General features: G+C 48.9%; 5 non-coding genes across 5 annotated transcripts; all 5 read left to right on the top strand.

Moving 5' to 3' along the window:
• The first annotated feature begins 1,815 nt into the window (after positions 1-1,815).
• LOC148431487 (5S ribosomal RNA) lies at positions 1,816-1,934 on the top strand. The gene has a single exon (XR_015877144.1). It is a non-coding gene; the product is annotated as a 5S ribosomal RNA (ribosomal RNA).
• Positions 1,935-4,102: 2,168 nt separating this feature from the next.
• Positions 4,103-4,221, top strand: LOC148431486 (5S ribosomal RNA). The gene has a single exon (XR_015877142.1). It is a non-coding gene; the product is annotated as a 5S ribosomal RNA (ribosomal RNA).
• A 2,159-nt stretch (positions 4,222-6,380) lies between these two features.
• Positions 6,381-6,499, top strand: LOC148431485 (5S ribosomal RNA). Its single transcript, XR_015877141.1, has one exon. It is a non-coding gene; the product is annotated as a 5S ribosomal RNA (ribosomal RNA).
• A 2,175-nt stretch (positions 6,500-8,674) lies between these two features.
• Positions 8,675-8,793, top strand: LOC148431484 (5S ribosomal RNA). Its single transcript, XR_015877140.1, has one exon. It is a non-coding gene; the product is annotated as a 5S ribosomal RNA (ribosomal RNA).
• A 2,168-nt stretch (positions 8,794-10,961) lies between these two features.
• On the top strand, positions 10,962-11,080 carry LOC148431483 (5S ribosomal RNA). Its single transcript, XR_015877139.1, has one exon. It is a non-coding gene; the product is annotated as a 5S ribosomal RNA (ribosomal RNA).
• Positions 11,081-12,731: the final 1,651 nt, after the last annotated feature.

Here is a 12,731-nt window from a genome sequence, read left to right as displayed (position 1 = left end):
CAGTCATTTCTCAGCAGATGCTGCAACGGACTGTGCACTATAAGGGTCACCCACCGCACACGTTATACGGCCTCCTCACACCCTTTCCAAGTGTCTGACCTCAAAGTGATGGTCTACATTGCTGGACACCATATTATCCAGTATCAGGTCAGTGCCATAAGTCTGGAGCCATAACCAAAATGCATCTGTTGTTTGGCTGCAATGTCATAGTGAATCCTGCATGTCTGCACTTTTTTTTACTACATGGCCACGCAGCAAACATAGGAACTGGCTGCAGCGCAAGATGTTCACCTGCGGTGACCTTAACGGCATCAGCTGGTTGGCTAAAGGTTGATGCGAGTTCGGTATGTTTTGTCGACAGTAACAATGTTGACAGTCATTATATAGACACCGTAATGTCGACAAGAACAACATATTGACAGACAAAATGTCCTCATGCTCAGAATGTTGACAACCACAATGTTGACACTAACAAAAGGCCGACATGTTCAAATTGTGGACAGCCAAAATGTTGACAGGTGCATAATGTTGACACCCAATTCCAGACCTTAACCCTAAGATTTCTATTGTGGACATTTTGACGGTGTCGTTATTTCATACGGCAGCATTTTAGCTGTGTCGACAGTTCATGTGTTGTCATTTAGACTGCGCCAGCATTTTGCAGGTGTTGACATGTGGGGTGTGGACATTTTAGCCATATTGACATGATGGTATTGACCTTTTGACTGTCAAGATTGCGATTTCCCACATGATGACAACATCCCAGGTTGATGGTCCCTGGTGAGTCCACAGACCAGCTGTTGGCGGAAGAAAGATGCCAGAACCCAACGGAAGAGGATACGCTAGATTGGTGCGGGCACCTGGAGACACACCAATCAGAAGGTACCTGATCTTGTCTGAGCACTCAAACTGAGCAGGCTTGGGCCTGGTCACTCTCTGGAAGGCAGATGACTTGGAACACTCGGAGCTATGTTTTGCTTTTTTTCTTCTTCTCTGTTGGAGCTGGGGCCAGTAGGAGGCCATCTTCTCTAGGCCCTTTGTGGGGGCCCACTTCTCCAATGTTACCACAGCAGTAGCAGCACCTGAAGTGCACAGGAATGGTTGTGTAACACCAATGCTAATTCCAGACACCTGTCTGAGTCTACAATTTGTTCCTGGCTTCCATCATCCCTCCACCCATGGCCTGGACTCTGAAAAAGAAAGAAAGCCTTCAACGCAGCCCAAGCTTTCAGCCGGCCACAGTAAGAGAGCCACCATTCCATGTCACCGAGCAGACGAGCGCTGTCCCGATGAAGGCTTTCTCTAGCCCTTCCCATTCTGTGATAGACGTCGCCGATGCCAGCCATTGCCCAAGTCACGAAAGCAAGCAAGAAAGCCAGCGCTTACCTACTAAGGGCCTGTGAGAAAGCAGGCTGAAGGGAAAGCTGCCCGCTTAGTCATCCAGGTGTGATTGCCTTGCCGCTGTAGGGCGCTAGGGGCCAGACATCTGTGAAGATAGAAGAACGTGTTTGAGATGCTGCTGATTAGTAAAATGAATGAGAGAAGTAAGCCAAAGTAAGGCCGGTTGTGAGAGTATGTTTGTGTGGGCAATAAGGAGGAAAAAATGAGGGAGTAAAAAAGGCTTAAAGAGGCAGCAGCAGCAGCAGGAAGATGTGGCTAGACGAGAGGGTTGGAGGGAGAGAGCCCAGTGCTGTGATGCAGACAGCAAGCAACGTGTGGAAGGTAGTGAATAGCAAGGAGCAGCTGGGCTGGAGAGGTGGATCCTGGCTGCTGCTGGTGACAAGTAGAAAAGGAGCAAGTGAGAGTCTGGTCTCTGCCTACGGCCACACCACCCTGAACACGCCCGATCTCGTCTGATCTCGGAAGCTAAGCAGGGTCAGGCCTGGTTAGTACTTGGATGGGAGACCGCCTGGGAATACCAGGTGCTGTAGGCTTTTGCTTTTTTACTCTGCAACCAGCAGGGGTCGCTCTTCACAGCTTCTCAATCTTCTTCACTTTTTCAAATGCACACTTCTCTCTTTCTTTTACTCACTCACTCACTCACTCACTCACTCACTCACTCATTCATGCCTTTATTCACTTATTTATGACTGCTGCACATCCAGCTCTTTCCAAAACTACACTCAAACTTCACCATTATGTCACCTACTTCTTTTTTCATGCATACAACCCAAAGCATCTAGCACTCTCTCAGCAGCAGCAACCCCATTCCCAACATGGCTGACAGGGCACACACAACTAGGCCGCACTTAGCAGCGCCTTACGTCCCACCTAGGGTTTCCGGCGCAGTCATTTCTCAGCAGATGCTGCAACGGACTGTGCACTATAAGGGTCACCCACCGCACACGTTATACGGCCTCCTCACACCCTTTCCAAGTGTCTGACCTCAAAGTGATGGTCTACATTGCTGGACACCATATTATCCAGTATCAGGTCAGTGCCATAAGTCTGGAGCCATAACCAAAATGCATCTGTTGTTTGGCTGCAATGTCATAGTGAATCCTGCATGTCTGCACTTTTTTTTACTACACGGCCATGCAGCAAACATAGGAACTGGCTGCAGCGCAAGATGTTCACCTGCGGTGACCTTAACGGCATCAGCTGGTTGGCTAAAGGTTGATGCGAGTTCGGTATGTTTTGTCGACAGTAACAATGTTGACAGTCATTATATAGACACCGTAATGTCGACAAGAACAACATATTGACAGACAAAATGTCCTCATGCTCAGAATGTTGACAACCACAATGTTGACACTAACAAAAGGCCGACATGTTCAAATTGTGGACAGCCAAAATGTTGACAGGTGCATAATGTTGACACCCAATTCCAGACCTTAACCCTAAGATTTCTATTGTGGACATTTTGACGGTGTCGTTATTTCATACGGCAGCATTTTAGCTGTGTCGACAGTTCATGTGTTGTCATTTAGACTGCGCCAGCATTTTGCAGGTGTTGACATGTGGGGTGTGGACATTTTAGCCATATTGACATGATGGTATTGACCTTTTGACTGTCAAGATTGCGATTTCCCACATGATGACAACATCCCAGGTTGATGGTCCCTGGTGAGTCCACAGACCAGCTGTTGGCGGAAGAAAGATGCCAGAACCCAACGGAAGAGGATACGCTAGATTGGTGCGGGCACCTGGAGACACACCAATCAGAAGGTACCTGATCTTGTCTGAGCACTCAAACTGAGCAGGCTTGGGCCTGGTCACTCTCTGGAAGGCAGATGACTTGGAACACTCGGAGCTATGTTTTGCTTTTTTTCTTCTTCTCTGTTGGAGCTGGGGCCAGTAGGAGGCCATCTTCTCTAGGCCCTTTGTGGGGGCCCACTTCTCCAATGTTACCACAGCAGTAGCAGCACCTGAAGTGCACAGGAATGGTTGTGTAACACCAATGCTAATTCCAGACACCTGTCTGAGTCTACAATTTGTTCCTGGCTTCCATCATCCCTCCACCCATGGCCTGGACTCTGAAAAAGAAAGAAAGCCTTCAACGCAGCCCAAGCTTTCAGCCGGCCACAGTAAGAGAGCCACCATTCCATGTCACCGAGCAGACGAGCGCTGTCCCGATGAAGGCTTTCTCTAGCCCTTCCCATTCTGTGATAGACGTCGCCGATGCCAGCCATTGCCCAAGTCACGAAAGCAAGCAAGAAAGCCAGCGCTTACCTACTAAGGGCCTGTGAGAAAGCAGGCTGAAGGGAAAGCTGCCCGCTTAGTCATCCAGGTGTGATTGCCTTGCCGCTGTAGGGCGCTAGGGGCCAGACATCTGTGAAGATAGAAGAACGTGTTTGAGATGCTGCTGATTAGTAAAATGAATGAGAGAAGTAAGCCAAAGTAAGGCAGGTTGTGAGAGTATGTTTGTGTTGGGCAATAAGGAGGAAAAAAAGAGGGACTAAAAAAGGCTTAAAGAGGCAGCAGCAGCAGTAGCAAGATGTGGCTAGACGAGAGGGTTGGAGGGAGAGAGCCCAGTGCTGTGATGCAGACAGCAAGCAACGTGTGGAAGGTAGTAAATAGCAAGGAGCAGCTGGGCTGGAGAGGTGGATCCTGGCTGCTGCTGGTGACAAGTAGAAAAGGAGCAAGTGAGAGCCTGGTCTCTGCCTACGGCCACACCACCCTGAACACGCCCGATCTCGTCTGATCTCGGAAGCTAAGCAGGGTCAGGCCTGGTTAGTACTTGGATGGGAGACCGCCTGGGAATACCAGGTGCTGTAGGCTTTTGCTTTTTTACTCTGCAACCAGCAGGGGTCGCTCTTCACAGCTTCTCAATCTTCTTCACTTTTTCAAATGCACACTTCTCTCTTTCTTTTACTCACTCACTCACTCACTCACTCACTCATTCATGCCTTTATTCACTTATTTATGACTGCTGCACATCCAGCTCTTTCCAAAACTACACTCAAACTTCACCATTATGTCACCTACTTCTTTTTTCATGCATACAACCCAAAGCATCTAGCACTCTCTCAGCAGCAGCAACCCCATTCCCAACATGGCTGACAGGGCACACACAACTAGGCCGCACTTAGCAGCGCCTTACGTCCCACCTAGGGTTTCCGGCGCAGTCATTTCTCAGCAGATGCTGCAACGGACTGTGCACTATAAGGGTCACCCACCGCACACGTTATACGGCCTCCTCACACCCTTTCCAAGTGTCTGACCTCAAAGTGATGGTCTACATTGCTGGACACCATATTATCCAGTATCAGGTCAGTGCCATAAGTCTGGAGCCATAACCAAAATGCATCTGTTGTTTGGCTGCAATGTCATAGTGAATCCTGCATGTCTGCACTTTTTTTTACTACATGGCCACGCAGCAAACATAGGAACTGGCTGCAGCGCAAGATGTTCACCTGCGGTGACCTTAACGGCATCAGCTGGTTGGCTAAAGGTTGATGCGAGTTCGGTATGTTTTGTCGACAGTAACAATGTTGACAGTCATTATATAGACACCGTAATGTCGACAAGAACAACATATTGACAGACAAAATGTCCTCATGCTCAGAATGTTGACAACCACAATGTTGACACTAACAAAAGGCCGACATGTTCAAATTGTGGACAGCCAAAATGTTGACAGGTGCATAATGTTGACACCCAATTCCAGACCTTAACCCTAAGATTTCTATTGTGGACATTTTGACGGTGTCGTTATTTCATACGGCAGCATTTTAGCTGTGTCGACAGTTCATGTGTTGTCATTTAGACTGCGCCAGCATTTTGCAGGTGTTGACATGTGGGGTGTGGACATTTTAGCCATATTGACATGATGGTATTGACCTTTTGACTGTCAAGATTGCGATTTCCCACATGATGACAACATCCCAGGTTGATGGTCCCTGGTGAGTCCACAGACCAGCTGTTGGCGGAAGAAAGATGCCAGAACCCAACGGAAGAGGATACGCTAGATTGGTGCGGGCACCTGGAGACACACCAATCAGAAGGTACCTGATCTTGTCTGAGCACTCAAACTGAGCAGGCTTGGGCCTGGTCACTCTCTGGAAGGCAGATGACTTGGAACACTCGGAGCTATGTTTTGCTTTTTTTCTTCTTCTCTGTTGGAGCTGGGGCCAGTAGGAGGCCATCTTCTCTAGGCCCTTTGTGGGGGCCCACTTCTCCAATGTTACCACAGCAGTAGCAGCACCTGAAGTGCACAGGAATGGTTGTGTAACACCAATGCTAATTCCAGACACCTGTCTGAGTCTACAATTTGTTCCTGGCTTCCATCATCCCTCCACCCATGGCCTGGACTCTGAAAAAGAAAGAAAGCCTTCAACGCAGCCCAAGCTTTCAGCCGGCCACAGTAAGAGAGCCACCATTCCATGTCACCGAGCAGACGAGCGCTGTCCCGATGAAGGCTTTCTCTAGCCCTTCCCATTCTGTGATAGACGTCGCCGATGCCAGCCATTGCCCAAGTCACGAAAGCAAGCAAGAAAGCCAGCGCTTACCTACTAAGGGCCTGTGAGAAAGCAGGCTGAAGGGAAAGCTGCCCGCTTAGTCATCCAGGTGTGATTGCCTTGCCGCTGTAGGGCGCTAGGGGCCAGACATCTGTGAAGATAGAAGAACGTGTTTGAGATGCTGCTGATTAGTAAAATGAATGAGAGAAGTAAGCCAAAGTAAGGCCGGTTGTGAGAGTATGTTTGTGTGGGCAATAAGGAGGAAAAAAAGAGGGAGTAAAAAAGGCTTAAAGAGGCAGCAGCAGCAGCAGGAAGATGTGGCTAGACGAGAGGGTTGGAGGGAGAGAGCCCAGTGCTGTGATGCAGACAGCAAGCAACGTGTGGAAGGTAGTGAATAGCAAGGAGCAGCTGGGCTGGAGAGGTGGATCCTGGCTGCTGCTGGTGACAAGTAGAAAAGGAGCAAGTGAGAGTCTGGTCTCTGCCTACGGCCACACCACCCTGAACACGCCCGATCTCGTCTGATCTCGGAAGCTAAGCAGGGTCAGGCCTGGTTAGTACTTGGATGGGAGACCGCCTGGGAATACCAGGTGCTGTAGGCTTTTGCTTTTTTACTCTGCAACCAGCAGGGGTCGCTCTTCACAGCTTCTCAATCTTCTTCACTTTTTCAAATGCACACTTCTCTCTTTCTTTTACTCACTCACTCACTCACTCACTCACTCACTCACTCACTCACTCATTCATGCCTTTATTCACTTATTTATGACTGCTGCACATCCAGCTCTTTCCAAAACTACACTCAAACTTCACCATTATGTCACCTACTTCTTTTTTCATGCATACAACCCAAAGCATCTAGCACTCTCTCAGCAGCAGCAACCCCATTCCCAACATGGCTGACAGGGCACACACAACTAGGCCGCACTTAGCAGCGCCTTACGTCCCACCTAGGGTTTCCGGCGCAGTCATTTCTCAGCAGATGCTGCAACGGACTGTGCACTATAAGGGTCACCCACCGCACACGTTATACGGCCTCCTCACACCCTTTCCAAGTGTCTGACCTCAAAGTGATGGTCTACATTGCTGGACACCATATTATCCAGTATCAGGTCAGTGCCATAAGTCTGGAGCCATAACCAAAATGCATCTGTTGTTTGGCTGCAATGTCATAGTGAATCCTGCATGTCTGCACTTTTTTTTACTACACGGCCACGCAGCAAACATAGGAACTGGCTGCAGCGCAAGATGTTCACCTGCGGTGACCTTAACGGCATCAGCTGGTTGGCTAAAGGTTGATGCGAGTTCGGTATGTTTTGTCGACAGTAACAATGTTGACAGTCATTATATAGACACCGTAATGTCGACAAGAACAACATATTGACAGACAAAATGTCCTCATGCTCAGAATGTTGACAACCACAATGTTGACACTAACAAAAGGCCGACATGTTCAAATTGTGGACAGCCAAAATGTTGACAGGTGCATAATGTTGACACCCAATTCCAGACCTTAACCCTAAGATTTCTATTGTGGACATTTTGACGGTGTCGTTATTTCATACGGCAGCATTTTAGCTGTGTCGACAGTTCATGTGTTGTCATTTAGACTGCGCCAGCATTTTGCAGGTGTTGACATGTGGGGTGTGGACATTTTAGCCATATTGACATGATGGTATTGACCTTTTGACTGTCAAGATTGCGATTTCCCACATGATGACAACATCCCAGGTTGATGGTCCCTGGTGAGTCCACAGACCAGCTGTTGGCGGAAGAAAGATGCCAGAACCCAACGGAAGAGGATACGCTAGATTGGTGCGGGCACCTGGAGACACACCAATCAGAAGGTACCTGATCTTGTCTGAGCACTCAAACTGAGCAGGCTTGGGCCTGGTCACTCTCTGGAAGGCAGATGACTTGGAACACTCGGAGCTATGTTTTGCTTTTTTTCTTCTTCTCTGTTGGAGCTGGGGCCAGTAGGAGGCCATCTTCTCTAGGCCCTTTGTGGGGGCCCACTTCTCCAATGTTACCACAGCAGTAGCAGCACCTGAAGTGCACAGGAATGGTTGTGTAACACCAATGCTAATTCCAGACACCTGTCTGAGTCTACAATTTGTTCCTGGCTTCCATCATCCCTCCACCCATGGCCTGGACTCTGAAAAAGAAAGAAAGCCTTCAACGCAGCCCAAGCTTTCAGCCGGCCACAGTAAGAGAGCCACCATTCCATGTCACCGAGCAGACGAGCGCTGTCCCGATGAAGGCTTTCTCTAGCCCTTCCCATTCTGTGATAGACGTCGCCGATGCCAGCCATTGCCCAAGTCACGAAAGCAAGCAAGAAAGCCAGCGCTTACCTACTAAGGGCCTGTGAGAAAGCAGGCTGAAGGGAAAGCTGCCCGCTTAGTCATCCAGGTGTGATTGCCTTGCCGCTGTAGGGCGCTAGGGGCCAGACATCTGTGAAGATAGAAGAACGTGTTTGAGATGCTGCTGATTAGTAAAATGAATGAGAGAAGTAAGCCAAAGTAAGGCCGGTTGTGAGAGTATGTTTGTGTGGGCAATAAGGAGGAAAAAATGAGGGAGTAAAAAAGGCTTAAAGAGGCAGCAGCAGCAGCAGGAAGATGTGGCTAGACGAGAGGGTTGGAGGGAGAGAGCCCAGTGCTGTGATGCAGACAGCAAGCAACGTGTGGAAGGTAGTGAATAGCAAGGAGCAGCTGGGCTGGAGAGGTGGATCCTGGCTGCTGCTGGTGACAAGTAGAAAAGGAGCAAGTGAGAGTCTGGTCTCTGCCTACGGCCACACCACCCTGAACACGCCCGATCTCGTCTGATCTCGGAAGCTAAGCAGGGTCAGGCCTGGTTAGTACTTGGATGGGAGACCGCCTGGGAATACCAGGTGCTGTAGGCTTTTGCTTTTTTACTCTGCAACCAGCAGGGGTCGCTCTTCACAGCTTCTCAATCTTCTTCACTTTTTCAAATGCACACTTCTCTCTTTCTTTTACTCACTCACTCACTCACTCACTCACTCACTCACTCATTCATGCCTTTATTCACTTATTTATGACTGCTGCACATCCAGCTCTTTCCAAAACTACACTCAAACTTCACCATTATGTCACCTACTTCTTTTTTCATGCATACAACCCAAAGCATCTAGCACTCTCTCAGCAGCAGCAACCCCATTCCCAACATGGCTGACAGGGCACACACAACTAGGCCGCACTTAGCAGCGCCTTACGTCCCACCTAGGGTTTCCGGCGCAGTCATTTCTCAGCAGATGCTGCAACGGACTGTGCACTATAAGGGTCACCCACCGCACACGTTATACGGCCTCCTCACACCCTTTCCAAGTGTCTGACCTCAAAGTGATGGTCTACATTGCTGGACACCATATTATCCAGTATCAGGTCAGTGCCATAAGTCTGGAGCCATAACCAAAATGCATCTGTTGTTTGGCTGCAATGTCATAGTGAATCCTGCATGTCTGCACTTTTTTTTACTACACGGCCACGCAGCAAACATAGGAACTGGCTGCAGCGCAAGATGTTCACCTGCGGTGACCTTAACGGCATCAGCTGGTTGGCTAAAGGTTGATGCGAGTTCGGTATGTTTTGTCGACAGTAACAATGTTGACAGTCATTATATAGACACCGTAATGTCGACAAGAACAACATATTGACAGACAAAATGTCCTCATGCTCAGAATGTTGACAACCACAATGTTGACACTAACAAAAGGCCGACATGTTCAAATTGTGGACAGCCAAAATGTTGACAGGTGCATAATGTTGACACCCAATTCCAGACCTTAACCCTAAGATTTCTATTGTGGACATTTTGACGGTGTCGTTATTTCATACGGCAGCATTTTAGCTGTGTCGACAGTTCATGTGTTGTCATTTAGACTGCGCCAGCATTTTGCAGGTGTTGACATGTGGGGTGTGGACATTTTAGCCATATTGACATGATGGTATTGACCTTTTGACTGTCAAGATTGCGATTTCCCACATGATGACAACATCCCAGGTTGATGGTCCCTGGTGAGTCCACAGACCAGCTGTTGGCGGAAGAAAGATGCCAGAACCCAACGGAAGAGGATACGCTAGATTGGTGCGGGCACCTGGAGACACACCAATCAGAAGGTACCTGATCTTGTCTGAGCACTCAAACTGAGCAGGCTTGGGCCTGGTCACTCTCTGGAAGGCAGATGACTTGGAACACTCGGAGCTATGTTTTGCTTTTTTTCTTCTTCTCTGTTGGAGCTGGGGCCAGTAGGAGGCCATCTTCTCTAGGCCCTTTGTGGGGGCCCACTTCTCCAATGTTACCACAGCAGTAGCAGCACCTGAAGTGCACAGGAATGGTTGTGTAACACCAATGCTAATTCCAGACACCTGTCTGAGTCTACAATTTGTTCCTGGCTTCCATCATCCCTCCACCCATGGCCTGGACTCTGAAAAAGAAAGAAAGCCTTCAACGCAGCCCAAGCTTTCAGCCGGCCACAGTAAGAGAGCCACCATTCCATGTCACCGAGCAGACGAGCGCTGTCCCGAAGAAGGCTTTCTCTAGCCCTTCCCATTCTGTGATAGACGTCGCCGATGCCAGCCATTGCCCAAGTCACGAAAGCAAGCAAGAAAGCCAGCGCTTACCTACTAAGGGCCTGTGAGAAAGCAGGCTGAAGGGAAAGCTGCCCGCTTAGTCATCCAGGTGTGATTGCCTTGCCGCTGTAGGGCGCTAGGGGCCAGACATCTGTGAAGATAGAAGAACGTGTTTGAGATGCTGCTGATTAGTAAAATGAATGAGAGAAGTAAGCCAAAGTAAGGCAGGTTGTGAGAGTATGTTTGTGTTGGGCAATAAGGAGGAAAAAAAGAGGGAGTAAAAAAGGCTTAAAGAGGCAGCAGCAGCAGTAGCAAGATGTGGCTAGACGAGAGGGTTGGAGGGAGAGAGCCCAGTGCTGTGATGCAGACAGCAAGCAACGTGTGGAAGGTAGTAAATAGCAAGGAGCAGCTGGGCTGGAGAGGTGGATCCTGGCTGCTGCTGGTGACAAGTAGAAAAGGAGCAAGTGAGAGCCTGGTCTCTGCCTACGGCCACACCACCCTGAACACGCCCGATCTCGTCTGATCTCGGAAGCTAAGCAGGGTCAGGCCTGGTTAGTACTTGGATGGGAGACCGCCTGGGAATACCAGGTGCTGTAGGCTTTTGCTTTTTTACTCTGCAACCAGCAGGGGTCGCTCTTCACAGCTTCTCAATCTTCTTCACTTTTTCAAATGCACACTTCTCTCTTTCTTTTACTCACTCACTCACTCACTCACTCACTCATTCATGCCTTTATTCACTTATTTATGACTGCTGCACATCCAGCTCTTTCCAAAACTACACTCAAACTTCACCATTATGTCACCTACTTCTTTTTTCATGCATACAACCCAAAGCATCTAGCACTCTCTCAGCAGCAGCAACCCCATTCCCAACATGGCTGACAGGGCACACACAACTAGGCCGCACTTAGCAGCGCCTTACGTCCCACCTAGGGTTTCCGGCGCAGTCATTTCTCAGCAGATGCTGCAACGGACTGTGCACTATAAGGGTCACCCACCGCACACGTTATACGGCCTCCTCACACCCTTTCCAAGTGTCTGACCTCAAAGTGATGGTCTACATTGCTGGACACCATATTATCCAGTATCAGGTCAGTGCCATAAGTCTGGAGCCATAACCAAAATGCATCTGTTGTTTGGCTGCAATGTCATAGTGAATCCTGCATGTCTGCACTTTTTTTTACTACATGGCCACGCAGCAAACATAGGAACTGGCTGCAGCGCAAGATGTTCACCTGCGGTGACCTTAACGGCATCAGCTGGTTGGCTAAAGGTTGATGCGAGTTCGGTATGTTTTGTCGACAGTAACAATGTTGACAGTCATTATATAGACACCGTAATGTCGACAAGAACAACATATTGACAGACAAAATGTCCTCATGCTCAGAATGTTGACAACCACAATGTTGACACTAACAAAAGGCCGACATGTTCAAATTGTGGACAGCCAAAATGTTGACAGGTGCATAATGTTGACACCCAATTCCAGACCTTAACCCTAAGATTTCTATTGTGGACATTTTGACGGTGTCGTTATTTCATACGGCAGCATTTTAGCTGTGTCGACAGTTCATGTGTTGTCATTTAGACTGCGCCAGCATTTTGCAGGTGTTGACATGTGGGGTGTGGACATTTTAGCCATATTGACATGATGGTATTGACCTTTTGACTGTCAAGATTGCGATTTCCCACATGATGACAACATCCCAGGTTGATGGTCCCTGGTGAGTCCACAGACCAGCTGTTGGCGGAAGAAAGATGCCAGAACCCAACGGAAGAGGATACGCTAGATTGGTGCGGGCACCTGGAGACACACCAATCAGAAGGTACCTGATCTTGTCTGAGCACTCAAACTGAGCAGGCTTGGGCCTGGTCACTCTCTGGAAGGCAGATGACTTGGAACACTCGGAGCTATGTTTTGCTTTTTTTCTTCTTCTCTGTTGGAGCTGGGGCCAGTAGGAGGCCATCTTCTCTAGGCCCTTTGTGGGGGCCCACTTCTCCAATGTTACCACAGCAGTAGCAGCACCTGAAGTGCACAGGAATGGTTGTGTAACACCAATGCTAATTCCAGACACCTGTCTGAGTCTACAATTTGTTCCTGGCTTCCATCATCCCTCCACCCATGGCCTGGACTCTGAAAAAGAAAGAAAGCCTTCAACGCAGCCCAAGCTTTCAGCCGGCCACAGTAAGAGAGCCACCATTCCATGTCACCGAGCAGACGAGCGCTGTCCCGATGAAGGCTTTCTCTAGC

Source organism: Taudactylus pleione, unplaced genomic scaffold (genome assembly GCF_031769625.1).
Source record: "Taudactylus pleione unplaced genomic scaffold, aTauple2 ptg002260l, whole genome shotgun sequence".
Classification (NCBI taxonomy): domain Eukaryota; kingdom Metazoa; phylum Chordata; class Amphibia; order Anura; family Myobatrachidae; genus Taudactylus; species Taudactylus pleione.
The sequence above is the reverse complement of the archived record's forward strand: the minus strand, read 5'-3'. Positions and strand labels throughout refer to the sequence as shown.